General features: G+C 38.4%; 1 pseudogene; it reads left to right on the top strand.

Annotated features, from left to right (window-relative positions):
• Nucleotides 1-302: 302 nt before the first annotated feature.
• Nucleotides 303-18615, top strand: LOC112819428 (14-3-3 protein theta pseudogene; annotated as a pseudogene).
• The last annotated feature ends 1589 nt before the right edge of the window (nt 18616-20204 follow it).

Below are 20204 nucleotides of genomic sequence, written 5' to 3'. Positions count from 1 at the left end.
TCAGAGTTACCCAAGGAGGTAGAAGTTAAGATATTTGTCACTAATACCTTATCCATTACTGGTCAAGGGCCGATCTGGGGAATATTAATTCTTGGGGACTTAGAGTTTGCCCTGTGTGGGAGCTGAACATGCTCCCGTGTTCAAGAAAAAGGCTTCAGGCCAAGAGAATCATAGTATTTGCAGTAAGCAGGCTTTAGTATATAGATGTATATTAAAGAAAAAAAAAAAGATGACAGCAACCAAAGATTGAACACTGAATGGAAATAAAAAGTTTTACTGCCAAGCAGAGAGCTTAATCTACCATGGAGTTTAGGAAGGCTCTTGAAAATGAGGAGTGCAATAGGAGAAATGGAGTGGGTCTTTTCAACGGAGAAGATTGTAACCCCCCGCTGTCCCATATTAGGAAAGCAAGGTCTCTGAATGTGGCTGAGGAGCTGACTGTATCTGAGTTTGTTATTTAAGCTGTGACTCAGCTGGAGATGGTCTGCTGTGTATGCATGGTGCTCAGTTTGAGATTATATTGTCCAGGTAGTTCTGCTTGGCACTTGAGGTCTCCACCTCGGGATTCTGGAATCTGGCTGACTCTGCTTTGTGTGTGACCTGCCAGGGTTGGGATTATGGTGCCAGTCAGGTCTGCCCCAGTGTCAGCAGCCTGAGTGAGGGGCCCATTCAGAGCTTTTCAGATGAGTGTCAGGAAAGAAAATAACACCATTTTTGAGAAGTGTTGTATTAATTTCACACAGCATTTGGGGAATAGGCCACATCTTCCTTGATAGAACTTGCAATTGGCCCTGAAGGAAAATGATGTCCCCACAGTTGATCATCATGGGACTTGGAAGTCCTAAGGAGGAAACTAGGTGAGATTTTCTTAGTCTTAATTATGTGATTTCTAGAAATTAAATGTTGTAGTGATTATGTAAAGTTGTCCATACTGTACAATTCTGGGACATAATAGAGGTAACTACTTATATATGGAGAAAGATTTACCAAGGTTTGGCCTAAAAGTATGTGATTTTTTTTTTTTTTGGCCTAGAAATTAAGCCAAAAGAGATTAAAGATAATTATGAGAAGGAAGGAAATAGCACTAATGAATATCTAATAGATACACATGCACATCAGTACAAATATAAGAGAAAAATACACATTTTTCTTTTATATATTCAATAACCCTAATTTATAAATTAGGAAATGGACATTTCGTAAAGAAGGGTATGATGTAGCTGCCATGTAATGCTCTGGGAAGGAGACCCCTCACTATGACAGCATTTCAGCCAGCAATGCATCTGAATCTACTCATGAAGAAACTTCAGGCAAACCCCAAATGAGGAATGTTCTAGGAAGTGGGGAGAAGGCTATCTCCCTCAAAAATGCCAATGTCATGACAAGCAAAAGCAAAAAACAAAGGAAGGTTATGGAAATGTTCCAGATCAAAAGAGAAAAAAATAAGCATGCCCACTAAATATAATACCTGATCCTAAACTGGATCCTAAAGGGAAATTTTACTATAAAGATCATTATGGGATCAATTTTTAAAAATTGGAATATAGTTGTGAAATTATACAAAAGCACTATATTAAAGTTAAAATTTACTGAAGTAGATATCTGTATGTGGTTACGTAAGAGAGAATATCCTTATTTGTCAGAAAGACATATTGAGGAATTTAGGGTAAATGACCACTTTGTATGCAACTTACTCTCAAATGTTCAGGGAAAATATTATATATATATATTCAATATTATATTATATAATGTTATATATTATAGATACATAGATACCTATAGAAAGATAGATTTCTATAGATATATAATGTATAGATATATTATTTATTATTCATATTTATATACTAATTTATATATTATTAATCTCTCTATATTTATATATTTATAGTATACAGTGTATATAAAGAGTGAGAGATCATGACAAAGCAAATGGGGCAAACTCTTAATAAGAGGGGAGTCCAGGTAGTGTATTAGTATTGGTAATGGGTATTTATATGCTTTCTTATTTTTGCCACTTTCTGTATGTTTGCAGTTAATTCTAAATAATTTTTTTTTTTTTTAATTCTGGGTTTTGGGTTGCCTGGGTGGCACTGTCGGTTAAGCATTTGCCTTCGGCTCAGGTCACGATCCTAGGGTCCTGAGATCAAGTCCTGCATCAGGCTCTTGCTCAGTGGAGAGACTGCTTCTCCCTCTGCCTTCAGCTCTCCCTGCTTGTGCTCTCTCTCTCTCTCTCTGACAAATGAATAAATAAAATCTTAAAAAAAAAATGTGGGTTTTGACATCAGAAAGATGCAGGTTGAAATCCTGAGTGATCTTAGATAAGTTAGTTGGCTTCTCTGCATTTCAATGTTCTCTTTTTAAAACAGAGATAATCATTATCACTTTGCACTATTATGTGAGAGCAAAATGAATCGCTATTTGGAACATAACAAATAGGTGATCAGCAAAGGTTAACCCTTCCCTCAGAGTCCAAACTCATCTTCCAGATAAATATCACCGCTAAATCCAGTTTTTACAAGATTGATTAAATCTTCATATCTTTTTAATAACCTTTACATTTCATATTTTAAAAATTACACAATGGTAGAGATTTTAAGTTGTGAATTATGGTCTTACTCTGATAGAATGTGAAGTCTTTAAAGTTCAGCAATATTTTGTATTCGTGTTGGCATTCCTAGCACTTAGTATAATTTTGGGCACTTAATAGATACTCATTTGCATGTTTATTGAACTGAGGTCAATAATCCACACCAGATACAACTAAAATTTGATCCAGCTATGGGGTCCAATGGATGATATTACAGCTGTAATAGAGGCATCTGGTGCCCTGATCACCGAAAAGCTGGTCTGAGGTGAAAAGAATCGAGCGAAGCATCTCCCCTACTTCTGCTCTCATAGCCATTCAGATGTAGACCACATACCAAGCCATTTTTCTTCCCCTTACAATCCATATTGTTTCTTTCAGAGATACTCAAGGCCAAGCGTTTTATGCAGCCCGCAGTCTTCTTCCTTAGAAGGGCTTGGTTCTAAAATTTTCTTGCGATTCCTCTATAATTTTTTTTGAAGTAAACATTGTTTAAATTGAAATCAATCTTTGTTTCCTCATTTCTCATTTTGAATCCAGGAAATGTGTTTAAATGTAACCAGTTAAGGCAAATACTGATTGAAGTTGCATGTGTGTGGTAGTCTGCTTAACACACTGGTTCTTAAGCAGCATGATTTTGCCCCCAGGGAAAACAAGGTAGGTCAGATCTGGAGACATTTCAGCTGTCAGAACTGGGGGTGGTGGTGATGCTGGCATCTAACTGGTAGAAGCCAGGGATGCTGCTAAGTATCCTACAATGCACAGGATAGGCGCCACCAGAAGAATTACTGACCCCAAATGTCCATAGTGCTAGGGTTGAGAAACCCTGATTTTAAGTGAAGGGGAAAGACTGCCATTAGGAATATTTAGTTAGATTTGATTTTCAAATAGAGATGAAACTATAAATTACTGAATCAAAGTCATACTTGTGTTTTGTAGACAAGTTTAATTGCATTTCAGCTTTGTATTTACCATTACAACCTGTCTAACACAGATGTTTACAGAACATTTATACTATCATATGACAAGAATGTTTTCCATTTATCATAACTTTTCTGTGGCTTGTTCCACTGGTTTTAGAACCACCTAAAGTTTGTCATTCAAAATCAGGTGACTTTGGTTTTGAAATTACTTTCACTTCTCACTTCTCATTGATTTCTGAAATTTCCTACTTTCTCTATGATGGTGAAAATATTTTCCCTTTTCTCACCTTAGTATAACACCTGGGGAGTTTTTAAAAATCCTAATACTGGGGGTGCGTGGGTGGCTCAGGCTTAGGTTAAGCGACCAACTCTTGGTTTTGGCTCAGGTGATGACCTCATGGGTGGTGGGATTGAGCGCCATGAACTCGGAGGTGGGCTCCAAGTTCAGTGAGGAGTCTGCTTGAGATTCTCTCCATCTGCCTCTCCCCCCCAATTAAATAAATCTTAAAAATAAAAATGAAAATCTTAATGTCTGGGTCCCATCCCAAAGATTTTGATTTGATTGCTTTAGGGTGGGTCCTGGGCATCAGTTGTTTTAAGAGGCCCACACGTGATAATATGTAGCTAAATTTTAGAAACAACTTAGTACATTCTCTTTAGCCAAATTCATCAAAGACAGCTATTAACATTTTCATTTTTAAAGTGATTTATTTAAAAAATATAATTGTGAAAACAACATAATAAAATAATACTCTGTGAATAGGTTCTGAGAAATAAGTCCTTAACTACCAAGTCAGTTCTGTTCTTGCTCCAGGAAAACTTTGTTTTTGTTAGCCTCTTTCTCTATCGCATTAATGACTGTGGGAATGATCCTACTAGACTGAGCTCATAAAAGGAACTATAATTTTCTCCAAACCTTTAGCTTTTAGCTCTGTACTTAACTACTTTATAGAAGCTGTCAATTTCTTGGAGCTTATATGTCCTTGCACATTCATTTATTATTCCTTATGGTGTTCTGGGCCCTATGATAAGCATTTACGAACGTCATGCCATCCAGTTCTCAGAATATCTGAGTGAGATGGAATAGGAATTATTTTTCTCCTTTGTGGATGAGAAAAATGGCTTCAGATCTGAAGTAACTTACCCTGTGGTTCGAAGTTAGTAAGTGGCAAACTTAGAGTGTGAACTCTAGTCTTATCTCTGCAAAACCCATGGTTGTAATGACTTGGGAATCCTCCCTATGAGGCTCATTGCCTAGTTAATGCTGAGTCTCCCAGAGGCCAGAGGGAAAAACAGAGATGGGCAGGATATGAGAGGTTCTTCTGCCCCTTGTCACCTTCTTAATCCTTCTACATTTCTCTCATTTCTTTATAAGTCTGGCGGGAGAGGCTCCAGTTTTGAGTGCTTTGGTAGAGCAGAGTTTGACAGTTCTCAGGGAAAGCATCCCTGCTGACAATACAAGTGGAAATTGTGCAGCAGCGTCCTTTGAGAAGGGGCTGAAGACCATGGTTATAAGCACAAAAGAACATATCTACCAAAGGGTCAGTAGAATCCTGGGTGGAGTGTCCTCCTCTTCTCCACCGTTCTGTTGATTCCACTGGGAGTGTAGCGGCTAGGACTCTTTGGTTGCAAGCAACTGAAATAAACTCTAGGGGACCTGGGAACCTGGATCAAACAGATTGTTCTTTCTCTCTCTCTCTTCTTTTTTTTTTTTTTTTTTTTGAGTATGGCTGGAATGGCTGGAATAGAAGGCTGAAGAACCATGAGAAAGGCAGAGACCAGATAGTTATCAAAGGTCTTCACAGAAGAGATCACTTAATAGATTCACTAGGGCTCAACATTTATTTATTGGTTTTGTTTATTATCCTTACATTACTGAAATGTAAAATCTCAGGACAGAAAGTTGAACTGGCCAGGTGATGTAAGATGTTCACCCTTTAACTCTTCCCGGGCAATGAGAGGGTGAGAGATAGGATCTGGTGGAAGAAGTTTTTTGGCTTTTCATAAGATGAGGCCAAGGTAGTTTGATTTATTCTCCCACCAACACTATTTGCACACAGTATGGATTAAGCAGTTACCCAAAAAGAAATAGGAATGTAGATAAAACTGACAAATGCAATGCGGGGTCTCAGCAGATGGCACCAAAAAACAAAAACAGAGCCAGAATTGAGATTGCTGAGGGCATGGCTGATGTTCTGGTAATTTCCTGTCAGGTGCCCACTTATCCAGACTCCACTCTCTCTCCTGGGCAAAAATAATACCCTTTCTAAATAGGAATGGGACAGCAAAATGGTGACCCTTGTTTAACATTCATCTTAGGGAGGCGATTTATTTCTCCTGCACAGTATTCGAGAAATAATAGTATTTGTGTATTTGTTCTTAAAACCACATAAGTAACCAATTAAAAAAAAAAAAAAAAAGAACAGGAACTTTCACATCCAGATGCAGATTTCTTCTTCTCTTGGGAAAAAGAAAATCTGTGAATTGTGGGCAAAAATCTGCTGGGCCAGAAAAAAAGGCTGCCACTTCTAGACAGGCATGAGCTCTCCAGCTCATCTTAGGTACCACTACTTACATCTGGCCCCCTTCCCTCATTTTCAGTACCTACATGGTCCCTGTAGTCCCTGGACTTCTTGAACTTTTCTATGGGGAATCTCCAGGAAGCTCTTTGCTGATTTGTCAAACTCGAAAAGTCAAACTTTCCTGCCAGCAATTACAAGTTTAGTTGCAACACCTTTGCATCTGACTGGATCCTTCATCCCCCTTTCACTCTACTTCTGTCCACCCCTATCTTTCCAGAAGTTTGGAACTAGCACATCCAGATCCACAGCTGAGATCAGGAAACCTGAACAGATCCATAACCAGCAAGGAAATTGAAGTAGTAATCAAAATTCTCCCAACAACAAGAGCCCAGGGCCAGGTGGCTTCCCAGGGGAGTTCTACCAAACATTTAAAGAAGAAGTGAGGGGGGGAAAGCTTTCAGTTTTCATAAATGGCTTTTATGATATTGAGGTATGTACCCTCTATCCCTATACTCTGAAGTGTTTTGATCAAGAAAGGATGCTGTACTTTGTCAAATGCTTTTTCTGCATCTATTGAGAGGATGATATGGTTCTTGTTATTTCCTTTATTAATGTATTGTATCACGTTGATTGATTTGCGGATGTTGAACCAGCCTTGCAGCCCAGGAATAAATCCCACTTGGTCGTGGTGAATAATCCTTTTAATGTACTGTTGGATCCTATTGGCTAGTATTTTGGTGAGAATTTTTGCATCCATGTTCATCAGGGATATTAGGCTGTAATTCTCTTTTTTGATGGGGTCATTGTCTGATTTTGGGATCAAGGTAATGCTGGCCTCATGAAATGAGTTTGGAAGTTTTCCTTCCATTTCTATTTTTTTTGGAACAGTTTCAGAAGAATAACTATTAATTCTTCTTTAAATGTTTGGTAGAATTCCCCTGGGAAGCCACCTGGCCCTGGGCTCTTGTTTGTTGGGAGATTTTTGATTACTGCTTCAATTTCCTTGCTGGTTATGGATCTGTTCAGGTTTTCTATTTCTTCCTGGTTCAGTTTTGGTAGTTTATATGTTTCCAGGAATGCATCCATTTCCTCCAGATTGCCTACTTTGTCAGCATATCGTTGCTCATAATATGTTCTTATAATTGTTTGTATTTCTTTGCTGTTGGTTGTGATCTCTCCTCTTTCATTCATGATTTTATTTATTTGGGTCCTTCTCTTTTCTTTTTGATAAGTCTGGCCATGGTTTTATCAATCTTATTCATTATTTCAAAGAACCAGCTCCTAGTTTCGTTGGTCTGTTCTACTGTTCTTTTGGTTTCTATTTCATTGATTTCTGCTCTGATCTTTATTATTTCTCTTCTTCTGCTGGGTTTAGGCTTTATTTGCTGTTCTTTCTCCAGCTCCTTTAGGTGTAGGGTTAGGTTGTGTATTTGAAACCTTTCTTGTTTCTTGAGAAAGGCTTGTACTGCTATATACTTTCCTCTTAGGACTGCCTGTGCTGCATCCTAAAGATTTTGAACAGTTGTGTTTTCATTTTCATTGGTTTCCATGAATTTTTTTAATTCTTCTTTAATTTCCTGGTTGACCCATTCATTCTTTAGTAGGATGCTCTTTAGCTTTTAGCCTCCATGTATTTGAATTCTTTCCAACTTTCCTCTTGTGATAGAGTTCTAGTTTCAAAGCATTGTGGTCCAAAAATAGGCAGGGAATGATCCCAATTTTTGGTAAGAGTTGAGACCTGATTTGTGACCTAGGATGTGATCTATTCTGGAGAATGTTCCATGGGCACTAGAGAAGAATGTGTATTCCATTGCTTTGGGATGGAATGTTCTGAATATATCTGTGAAGTCCATTTGGTCCAGTGCATCATTTAAAGTCTTTATTTCCTTGTTGATCTTTTGCTTAGATGATCTGTCCATTTCAGTGAGGGGGTGTTAAAGTCCCGTACTATTATTGTATTGTTGTTGATACAACAATAGAATATTGTTGTCTTTGATTTTGTTATTAATTGCCTTATATAATTGGCTGCTCCCATGTTAGGGGCATAGATATTTACAATTGTTAGATCTTGTTGGACAGACCCTTTAAGTAGGATATAGTGTCCTTCCTCACTCTTATTATAGTCTTTGGTTTGAAATCTAATTTGTCTTATATGAGGATTGTCACCCCAGCTTTCTTTTGGTGTCCATTAATATGGTGAATGGTTTTCCGCCCCCTCACTTTCAATCTGGAGGTGTCTTTGAGTCTAAAATGAGTCTCTCGCAGACAGCATATTGATGGTCTTTTTTTTTTTTTAATCCAATCTGACTGGATTTTGATTGGGGCATTTAGCCCATTTGCATTCAGGGTAACTATTGAAAGATATGAATTTAGTGCCCTTGTATTGCCTGTAAGGTGACTGTACTGTATATTGTCTCTGTTCCTTTCTGGTCTATGTTACTTTTTGGCTGTCTCTTTGCTTAGAGGACCCCTTTCCATATTTCTTGTATGGCTGGTTTTGTGTTTGCAAATTCCTTTAGTTTTTGTTTGTCCTGGAAGATTCTTATCTCTCCTTCTATTTTCAATGACAGCCTAGCTGGATATAGTATTCTTGGCTGCATATTTTTCTCGTTTAGTGCTCTGAATATATCATGCCAGTCCTTTCTGTCCTGCCAGGTCTCTGTGGATAGGTCTGTTGCCAATCTAATATTTCTACCATTGTAGGTTGCAGACTGTTTGTCCCAAGCTGCTTTCAGGATTTTCTTTTTGTCTCTGAGACTCATAAGTTTTACTATTAGATGCTGGGGTGCTGACCTATTTTTATTGATTTTGAGGGGGGGGTTCTCTGTGCCTCCTGGATTTTGATGCCTGTTTCCTTCCCCAAATTAGGGAAGTTCTCTGCTATAATTTGCTCCAATATACCTTCTGCCCCTCTCTCTCTTTCTTTTTCTTCTGGGATCCCAATTATTCTAATATTGTTCATCTTATGGTATCACTTATCTCTCGAATTCTGCCCTTGTGATCCAGTAGTTGTTTATCACTCTTTTTCTCAGCTTCTTTATTCTCCATCATTTGGTCTTCTATATCACTAATTCTCTCTTCTGCCTCATTTATCCTAGCAGTTAGAGCCTCCATTCTTGATTGCACCTCATTAATATCCTTTTTGATTTTGACTTGGTTAGATTTTGGTTCTTTTATTTCTCCAGAAAGTGTTTCTCTAGTATCTTCCATGCTTTTTTCAAGCCCAGCTAGTATCTTTATAATCGTCATTCTAAACTCTATTTCCCACATCTTCCTAATGTCCATATTGATTAGGTCTCTGGCAGTCGGTACTGCCTCTTGTTCTTTTTTTGACGTGATTTTTTCCATCTTATCATTTTGTCCAGAGGAGAATAGATGAATGAGAAAACAAAATGCTATAAGGGTAACAATGACCCCAGAAAAATATACACTAAACGAGTCAGAAGAGACCTGGAACCGGGGAAAAGAAAGGAAAAGAAAGAAAAACGGAAAAAGAAAAGAAAAAAAAGGAATATGATCAAATATGATCAGGCTGTTGAATAGGTCAGTGCCACACATTAGATTCTGGGTGTGTTTTTGTCTGTTAGAAGAAACTGCCTCCCAAAATTTTAAAGAAAGAAAAACTTATATATGTACAAAAATAAGGGTAAATACGATGAAGGGATGGAATGTGACTGTAAAGATGAAAATTACAAAAGATTTTATAAAAGGAATTGATAAGATAAGAAGTTGGTTGAAAAAAGAAAGAAGAGAAATTTTTTTTAAATAAAAGGGAGAGAATGTGATCAGGCAGGAGACTGGAACAAAGCCATACACTAAAGATTTAGGGAATATTTTGGTCTGTTAGAAGAAACTGTATCCCAAAATTTTAAAGAGAGAACAACTTATATATATACCAAAAATAAGGTTAACTACTATGAAGGGATAGAATATGACTAAAACTGAAAAAAAAAAGGTTTTTAAAAAAGGGATTGATAAGATGTTAGTTGAAAAAGGGAAAAAGAAAAATTCAAAAAATTAGAAAAAGAATAATAAAAAATTAACTTTGAAAGACTAAAGAATCAGGGGGATAAAAGCCATGAATTGTATAGCTGTATTCCCCTAGAGCTGGAGTTTTGCTGTTCTCATTGATGGGTAAACTTGGTCTTGGCTGGCTGGAGGAGGGGCCTGTTGCAGTGATCCTCAGATGTTTTGCCAGAGGAGGAATTGTACCGCCCTTGCCCGGGGCCAGGCTAAGTAATCTACTCGGGTTTGCTCTCAGGAGCTTTTGTTCCCAGCAAGCTTTCCATACAGCTTTGGAGGTCGAGAGTGAAAAGGGTGGCCTCCCAATCTCCTCCTGGGAGGAGCCGAGAACTCGGGGCCCCACTCCTCAGTACGCCCCCAGAGAAAAGCAGTCAGTCACTCCCATCTCCCCATTCTCTGGCCGCACTCCGTGCTCACCCAGCCTGTGACCGAGCATTTCTATCTTTGGCTCACGACCCCGTGTGGAATCTCCAAACCCAGCAGATCCCTGCGGTGCGCTCCCACGCCACTCCTCCCAGGGGAGGAAGGGGAGTCTCCCCGGATCTGCCACTTGTTGGGTCCCTGCTGGAGGAGTAGTGGCCCGACTGGGCCGCGGATCACGGTTTATGGCAACGCCGAGCTGAGAGCCCGCGCCTCGGCTCCGTCTCTGCAGCTGGCTTCCCCGCTCTGATACCTGGGAGCTCTGCCTCACTCAGTCACCCCTGGTCTTTCTGTGACCCCGAGGGTCCTGAGACCACACTGTCCCAGAGAGGGTCCACCCCCAGCTTAGCCACTGGAGCAACGTCCCTCAGCGGAGCCAACTTCTAAAAGGTCCGATTTTGTGCTCCGCGGCTCTATCACTTGCCAGAAGCGGCCAGCAGAGGCCCCTCCCCCGCCGTCTATCCTCCCGAATACCGCCTCGAATTCACTTCTCCGCATGACCTAACTTCCAGAAAGTGGTCACTTTTCTGTTCAGAGAGTTGTTGCTATTCCTTTCTTCGGTCTCCTGTTGAGTTTGTAGGTGTTCAGAATGGTTTGATCCCTATCCAGCTGAATTCCTGGGACCAGACGAAATTTAAGTCTCCTACTCCTCCCCCATCTTGCTCCTCCTCTGCTACCATGCCCTCTTAACAGTTCTTTTGAAAGTCGTGCTAGAGAATTAATCACTGATTTGTCACTGAGCACTAAAAGAAGCAGTTGGGTGGTCTGTAGGGGTCATGCTTTCTGAAAAATGGGTAATTTAAACCTTAGGTTCATCTTCAGGGAGCAAGATGCTCCCAGTGATATTGGAACACATGCTAGTGGAGTGGGATGGAGAGAGATGCAGGCTGAGACTCTGCCTAGCACTTAATCTCTTAGGTAACTTTAAAAAGCATCAAATATACGTGAATTATATATCATACATGTGTGCATATATAACTGTGTAAAGAAGTACTGCTCTCTAAGATGGTACTGTTTTCTTAATCGAATTTTTAAGAATGTCTTTTCCTTTAAACACGTTTGGTGGTCATTTTAACACGTAAATAGTAGTGAACGTTTTTTAATTTTAGTTCTCTAGGGAGCACTGTATCAAATGCACATTGGCTTTTGTACATAAAAAATGTGATAAAATAATTTCATTTGCACTGTGCTCCAAATTAGGTTAGTTCGATGAAGAAATGAGGGACTACTAAACATCACTCCACCCCCAGCCCCGGGGCACATACCTGTGAGAGCAGAATGTAGGGGTGGGGCTGAGCCTATGGGGGCCATCTGCCTGCTCCGTGCCATGCAGGTCAGTTCATCCCTCCAGCCTCTGACTGCAGGTCTCTGGGTAATTTCTTCAACTGTACCCACACTTCAGCATTCAAATTGAATGAAATATTGTTTGTTCCCCATGTATGTGTTAGTTTAAAAAATTGTCCATCCATGGGGCACCTGGGTGGCTCAGTTAAGCGTCTGCCTTCGGCTCGGGTCATGATCCCAGGGTCCTGGGATTGAGCCCCACATTGGGCTCCATGCTGAGCGGGGAGCCTGCTTCTCCCTCTCCCTCTGCCCTGCTGCCCAACCCCCACTTGTGCTCTCTCTCTAATAAATGAAATATTTAAAAATAAATAAATAAATAAAATAAAAAATTGTCCATCCAGATTACGGTGCCAAAATAGAATTTTTTTTTTTATGTTTGGCTACCACTTTATTGTCTCTTCTTTGTGCTGTGCTTTATTTTGGTCTTTTTGAAAATAAGCTTTATTCTCATTTTTCCACTATTTTTAGTGGCTTATAGATTTGTATTCAAGCTCTTTGGATAATACCTTATTATAAAACTGGTTTAAATGCAAACAAAAAATAGCAACAGCAGCCCCAATTCTTTCCTTAGAATTTTTGTTCCAGAAAACTGTGGCCCAGAAGAGACTGACATCTAGAGAATGTTTAATCAAGCTGCATTCAAAAGGATAGAAAGGAAGGTTATAAGGAGAAACAAAGCAGAATTTCAAGAAGGGCAATGGAGGAAAGGTCTGGGAGGGCAGAATGTCTTGGAACCCTTTCAGAAACCTGTTCCCATTTCTTCCTGATGACAGTTATGGTCTCTGCACATATGTGAGGATGGAAGGCTCAAGAAAAATGGCAGGATAGAGAAGACCTATACTTACACCACAGACACAGGCTTATAAAGGGACTCCTTTTAAGTATTCCTTGGGGTTTGATTAATTACTTGCTTATTGCTGAAGATAGAATAGAGTGACCAGAACTGGGATTTTAATGGAGAAAATGAGATAGCTGTTAGACAGTTCTTAGCAGAAGGAAGTGATGCACTAAAAATGTCAATGTTTTGGGTTGACTCTACCTCCTCTTCTTGCCCAGCTATAGGAGACCTTGAGATTTCCTTGGCTGCTCTGGAGAGCAATAAGATATTTAGCACTCAGATGAGAAGGCTAATCTCGTTTGTTACATTCCACTTTCAAGCTACTTGGGCGGTTAGATTACCAGAAAATAATCGTGCACAGTTTACCACCATGTGTCTTTAATAACTTAGACATTTGTGCTTAAGGGTTTAGTGTGGATTAGAATATATATTAGCTGAACATTAATACATTTAATCAATCCATTTTTTTTAATTCGTGAGATTTTTTTTCACTTGTAACATTTGGGCTTTCCATTTTTGTTCACAGACTCTGTAAGTAAGACATAACTAAGAGGAATAATTTTATTTTATTGTCATCATCATCCAATGTCATTTAATTTATAATTAGCATCGATATCAATATGCTGTTCTCAATGCTGTGTGAGCAAGATTCTGTTGAAAACCAGTTTGCTTTCCTTTCCCCTAAATCATGAACAGAGGCCTCATTCATATTTCTGGTCAGGCATCAAATAAATGTGAAATATTGTCATAAAGCAAGAAATCCTTTACTACTACAGAAGAAAAAGCCGCAAACATCATCTGCTGACAGGGAGTGCACACACCCATACATTCACACACACCTAGATAGGCATACACATGTAAGAAAATATATATAATACTAAGAATGATGGAACAAAAAGTCATAGAAGAAATACTGTTTACTTTTATTACATTGTTCAATTGAGTGCAACAAACTTTGAATGAGACCTTATTCAGTGCCATAATCTGAGCTAGGTTTTAGGAGTAGAAAGAGGAATAAAGCATGAACTTTAGCTTTGCAGACCTTAAAGTCCAGTGCACACTTAGAAAACTAGAAACATGGTTCACTGCTCAGGAATTGTGCACACACCATAGGTTATTGTTATAATTCATCGTGACCTGGTGAAAGTCAACAGAACACTTTGTTAATAAGGATAAAAGAGTTTTTCCTTTTATCCTACCACACTTAGAACAATGTGCAAAGAATATACAGTGAGTACTATCTTAGCTATTTCCTACCAAGGAACTGGTGATTAGCATTAGTCAATGATGTGATAGCCCTAGTCTGTGTGTGTGTGTTTGTGTAGGAATGTGTACATCCAAGCTTCTTTCCTTTATTTATTTTCTTTCATTTCTTTCTTTCTTTTGAGAGAGAGAGTTAGAGAGCACAAGCAAGGGGGGAGAGACATAGGGAGAAGAAGACTCCCCACTGAGCAGGGAGTCTGAAGAGACACTCGATCCCAGGACCCTGGGATCATGACCTGAGCCAAAGGCAGACGCTTAACTGATTGAGCCACCCAGGCTCCCCCAAGCTTCTTTTCTTGATGGCCAATTGTGTTAGTTTCTTAGTGCATCTATAACAAATTACCAAAAATTCAATGGATTCAAACACCATAAATTTATTTTATGGGTCTAGAGGCCAGAAGGACTAAAACCAAGGTGTCAGCAGGACTGTTCTCATAGAGGCGCTAGGGGAGAAGTTGCTTTCTTGACTCTTCTAGCTTCTAAGGGCATCCTGCAAGCCATAGCTCCTGACTACTTCCTCATCTTCAAAGGTAATTGTAGCATCTTCAATTTTTTTCTCTCTTGGACTCTTCGTCAATCACCATGTCACTTTCTCTGACTCTGACCCCTCTTTCTATCCCAATGAGGACCTTTGTGACTGATTATGTCAGGCCTACATGGATAATCCAAAATAATCTCTCTTGCAATAATTGGCAACCTGTCTTCATGATTACTTCAGTCTTTATTAGGAGAATGAAACGTTTCTGTTTGGAGGTGGATCTGAGCATCTGCCTATTTCATAGCACTAGGTTTGGAATTATTGACTCTTTCCTCCTTGCTTCCTAACTCGTACCACTTGCAGCATTCGAAAGGAGAGTTAGCAGTTAACAAGCACTCAATATTTCCCACACACTCTTCAGCACACTTCAGCAGTATGAACCCATGTAATCCCTAGAACCTCCTGTGAGGGAATTACTGTAGTCGTTTTCCTTTTATAGATGAGCAAATCCAGATAATCTGGCTCCAGCGATCATGCTCTGGACTTCTATAATCTATAGCCTCGTTATGTTAAAGTGTTACCACTTAATCAGTTTATGCCCAATTTAAAGTCACTGTTTTAATAACAGGAAAGCATATCCATGGACTAAGCTTGTATTTGGAGCAATAGCCCACAATTTAAATACCGGTCAAAAATTATAGAACTTGGGCAGAAGACATGAACAGACATTTTTCCAAAGAAGACATATAGATGGCTAACAGACATATGAAAATATGTTCAACATCACTATTATCAGGGAAATAAAAATCAAAACCATGATGAGATACCACCTCACACTGGTCAGAATGGCTAAATTAACAACACAGGAAACGACAGATGTTGGGGAGGATGCAGAGAAAGGGGAACCCTCTTACACTGTTGGTGGGAATATAAACTGGCGCAGCCACTCTGGAAAACAGTATCAAGTTTCCTCAAAAAGTTGAAAATAGAGCTACCCTAGGACCCAGCAACTGCACTATGCAAAGGACACAAAAATACTGATTTGAAGGGCACATAAACCCCAATGTTTATAGTAGCACTATCAACAATAGCCAAATTACAGAAAAAGCCCAAATATCCATCAACTGATGAATGGATAAAGAAGATGTGGTGTATATATATATACACAATGGAATATTCTCAGCCATCAGAAAGAAAGAAGTCTTGCCATTTGCAATGGCATGGATGGAGTTAGAGTGTATTATGCTAAGCGAAATAAGTCTGTTAGAGAAAGACAAATACCATATGATTTCACCCATATGTGTAATTTAAGAAACAAAACAGGTAAACATAGGGAAAAGAAAAACAAAAGGGAGAAAGAGGGAAGCAAACCATAAGAGACTTTTTTTTTAAGATTTTATTTATTTATTCATGAGAGACAGACAGAGAGAGAGAGAGAGAGAGAGGCAGAGGGAGAAGCAGGCTCCCAAGGAGCAGGGAGCCCAATGCAGGACTCGATCCCAGGACCCTGGGATCATGACCTGAGCCGAAGGCAGAAGCTTAACCATCTGAGCCACCCAGGCGCCCACCATAAGAGACTCTTAACGACCGAGAACAAACTGAAGTTTGATGGAGGGAGGTGAGCAGGGAATGGGCTAAGTGGGTAATGGGTATTAAGGAGGGCACTTGTTGAGATGAGCACTGCATGTCATATGCAAGTGATCAATCACTAAATTCTACACCGAAAACCAATTTTACCATATATGTTAACTAACTAGAATTTACATAAAAATTGAATTCACAAAAATGAATAGAACTTGGAATTGGTTGCTAAAATTGCACTATTAAGGAGCCCTTTTTTCTTAACAGTTTCTTTAAATTCTACTTATATTTCACAGAGGTAGAGTGAAAATATTTAACTTTTGGTACTTCTAATGAAGAACAAGAAAACAAGCATATATATTAAACTTCAAATGAACGTACCTTTTTCTTAGCCATGAATATAATGTTTGTTGTCACTGTTGCAAACCACTGTGCTATGATTATATTCTCTTTTGGGCACTTTCTTTTATAGTGGACAGAGTAGCATCTCTTTTGTCCATACTTCATAAGAAATGACCTTAACCACAGTCTTGCTTGGCAATTTTTTCATGTAGGAAATTCATTGGCAGAAATGCTGCTAAGGTATTACATTGACAAAGTGTAAAACCAAGAGGGAATTTAAGTAAGAGATTGGGAAACTTTCAAACCTTTGCAATGAGGACAAAAAGAAAACTTGGCAAAAATGTACACTGCTTTAGACATTCAGTATTTGTAGATTTTGAGGAATTTATTGGTGGTATAAAAGCCTTCTTCATATTAAATATATTGAATTTATTTGAGTACAAATAAATTTCAATAAGTATTATATATATATATACATATAAAATAAGAATAAATACAAGGGACCATATGAGAAGAGGAGCCACCTGCTAACCCAAGACACAGGTGGAAAAGAAGATGGAAACTTATTCAGTTATTTTTTATAGACATAAGGAAATGAGTGACAAGAACTGAAGGTTCATGCCAAGTGGACTGATATGAACCAAAGAATTGCCTTGGTATGAAAATTTCTTTGCAATTCTTATTCATAAGTGGATTTAGTGACATCAAAGATGGTAATTATGAAAAATAAAAATAAGTAAGATCTTATTTTTTTCTGTTTGTGAAATTTGAGGTAAATTATTTAAAAAGTTTTAATTTTTAACAACTTCAATTTTAACATAAAAAAGTAAAATGTTAAAATAAAACGCTGTAATACTAATCTATTACATGTATGTTTAAAATTAGAAGTGTCAACTGGAAGATAAGTATACATCGCTGTTCAAACACTTATTTGTGAATCAAAAGTATAGAAGCCAAGCAAGGATCATTAAAATAGATACTAAAGAAGTAGATGAATCCACTATCATAGTTGGAGACTTCAACATGACTATATCACAAATGGACATAGTCAGCAGGCAGAAAATCAGTAAGGACATAGCTGAGCTCAACAATAGTACCAATCAACTGGATATTGTGGACATCTATAGACAACTTCATCCAGCAACAGCAGAATACTCGTTCTTCTCAAGCTCACATGGAACATTCACAAAGATAGAGCACATTTTGGTCCATAAAACACATCTTAGCAAGTCCAAATGAATAAAAATCATACAACGTTTGCTTCCAGTCCACAGTGGAATAAAACATTAAATCAATAACAGAAAGATAACTGGAAAATCCCCAGATTCCTCAAGATTAAAGAACATCTTATTAAATAACACATTGGTCAGAGAATAGATTTCAAGATAAGTTTAAAAATATTTTGAACTAAATGAAAACAACACAACTTAGCAAAATTTGTGAGATTCAGGAGACTGGAGGGTCCTCGGCTAAGGCCAAAAGCGGATCAAGGTGGTGGGACTCGTGCCAGAGGTGCACCTCTCAGGCCAATCCAGGTGGGTGCTTGCCCTCACTCTCCTCTCCCTGTCCCCATAGAGAAGGCAGAGCTGATCCAGAAGGCGAAAGTGGCTGAGCAGGCAGAGCACCTGGATGATATGGCCACCTGCATGAAGGCTGTGATTGAGCGGACCACTGAGCTGTCCAATGAGGAGCGAAACCTGCTGCAGGGAGCCTATAAGAACATGATAGGGGACTGCAGGTCCATCTGGAGGGTCATCTGGAGCAACGAGCAGAAAAGCTCTGACAAGAATTTGCAGCTGATTAAAGACTATCAGGAGAAAGTCGAGTCTGAACTGAGGTCCATTTGCAACACAGTGCTGTAATTATTGGACAAGTATTTAATAGCCAATGCAGTTAATCTGGAGAGTAAGGTCTTCTATCTGAAAATGAAGGGAGATTACTTCTGGTACCTTACGGAATTTTCATGTGGTGATGATAGAAAACAAACTATAGATAATTCCCAAGATGCTTACCAAGGGGTTTTTGATATAAGCAAAAAAGAGATACAACCCACACTTCTCCCTCCTGGACTGGCTCTTAGCTTTTCTGTATTTTACTATGAGATCCTTAATTACCCAGATCTTGCATGCACACTGACTAAAAAAGCTTTTGATGAGGCCATTTCACGCTGTGATCTACTGAATGAAGACTCATACAAAGAGAACACCCTCATCATGCAGTTGCTCAGAGACAACCTAATATTATGGACCTCAGACAGTGAAGAAGAATTTGATGCTGGGGAAGGGGCAGAAAACTAAATGCATATAGGGTATCAACCTTCTTCTCTTCAAGAAACCTTTTTACTCATCTCCTTACCTTATTCAATTTGGATTTCCTATAGCAAAGAAACCCATTCACATGGATGGAATCAACTGTTTATAGTCTTTTCATACTGCAGCTTTGGGAAAACTCCATTCCTTGATTTGTGCTTTTCTTGGCCTTCCTGGTGTGCAGTTACTGCTGTAGAAAAGTATTCATACCTTTATTTCATACAAACATAAGTAACTTCCAAACACTTATGTAGAAGACCAAAAGGTATCTAGTATTTAAGTAATCTAAACGAGTTCAGCAAGTGACTGTGTTTTGTATTACAGTGAAGATCCGAAAATGTAGCTCATTACGGTTTAAAAAGTGTTCTACATAATTCTTAATTTCTACATTCCCTCCTTTACTCTTCTTTGGGGGTTTCCTTTCAGTAAGAAACTTCTCCATGCTCTTACTGTATTCCTTTTTGGTAGGAATCCAGAAGTACTAGATTGAATGGAAAAGCATCTGGCATTTCTGCGCTGGGGGTCACAAATTGAAATGCCTCCCATATCATATATGATGGAGGTCTTGTGTATCTGTGACAACAGGAAGTTTCCTTATTCATTCTTCATTTGCTGCTGTTTAAGTTGACAACTTCCCTTTCTGATAAAAATTCACTTAACCCCCACCCAAAAAAAGGAAAAAAATTGTGAGATGCAGTGAAAACAATGCTTAGAGGGAAATTTATAGCATGATGCCTATGTTAGAAAAAAATCTAAAACCAAGAATCCAAGTTTATGCTTTAAGAAACTAGTGAAAGTAGAGCAAATTAAATTCAAAGTAAGCAGAAGAAAAGAAATAATGAGAACCAGAGCAGAAATCAATAAAATTGAAAAGAGGGTATCAATAGAGAAAATCAATAAAACTAAAAGGTAGTTCTTGGCAAAGATCAATAAAATCAATAAGCCTTTAGCCAGACTAATTAAGAAAAAGAGAGAGGGGACACAAATTACCAATATCAGAAATGAAAGAGGAATCATCACTATGGATCCTATGGACATGAAATGGTAATGAAGAAATACTATAAACAACTCTATGCCACAAATTTGATAACCTAGATGACTTGCATAAATTCCTTGAAAGACACAATTTGCCAAAATACATATGAGAAGAAATAAACAATCTGAATTGGTTTATATCTGTTAAAGAAATGGAATCAATAATTAAAACCTTCCAAAATAGAGAGCACCAGGCCCATATGGGTTCATTGGTAAGTTCCACCAAACATTTAAGAATACAATTATATCAATTCTCTATGATCTCTTTCAGAGAATGGAAGGAATGCTTCCTAACTTATTCTATGAGGCCAACATTACCCTACTTCCAAAACCAGACAAAGTCATTACGAGAAAAGTAAACTACACATCAATATTTCTCTTGACCACAGATGTAAAAATATTTAATAAAATATGAGCAAATCTAATAATGTATGAAAGAATTATATATACCATGTGGGATTTATCCCAGGTATGCAAGGCTGGTTCAACATTCAAAAATCAATTAATATGATTCATCATATCAATAGGCTAAAAAAGAAAAC

The sequence above is a fragment of the Callorhinus ursinus genome, unplaced genomic scaffold (assembly GCF_003265705.2).
Source record: "Callorhinus ursinus isolate GAN/ISIS: 27379988/994484 unplaced genomic scaffold, GSC_fseal_2.0 scaffold6, whole genome shotgun sequence".
NCBI lineage: Eukaryota > Metazoa > Chordata > Mammalia > Carnivora > Otariidae > Callorhinus > Callorhinus ursinus.
Note: the sequence above shows the minus strand (reverse complement) of the source record. Positions and strands in the feature narration are given on the sequence as shown.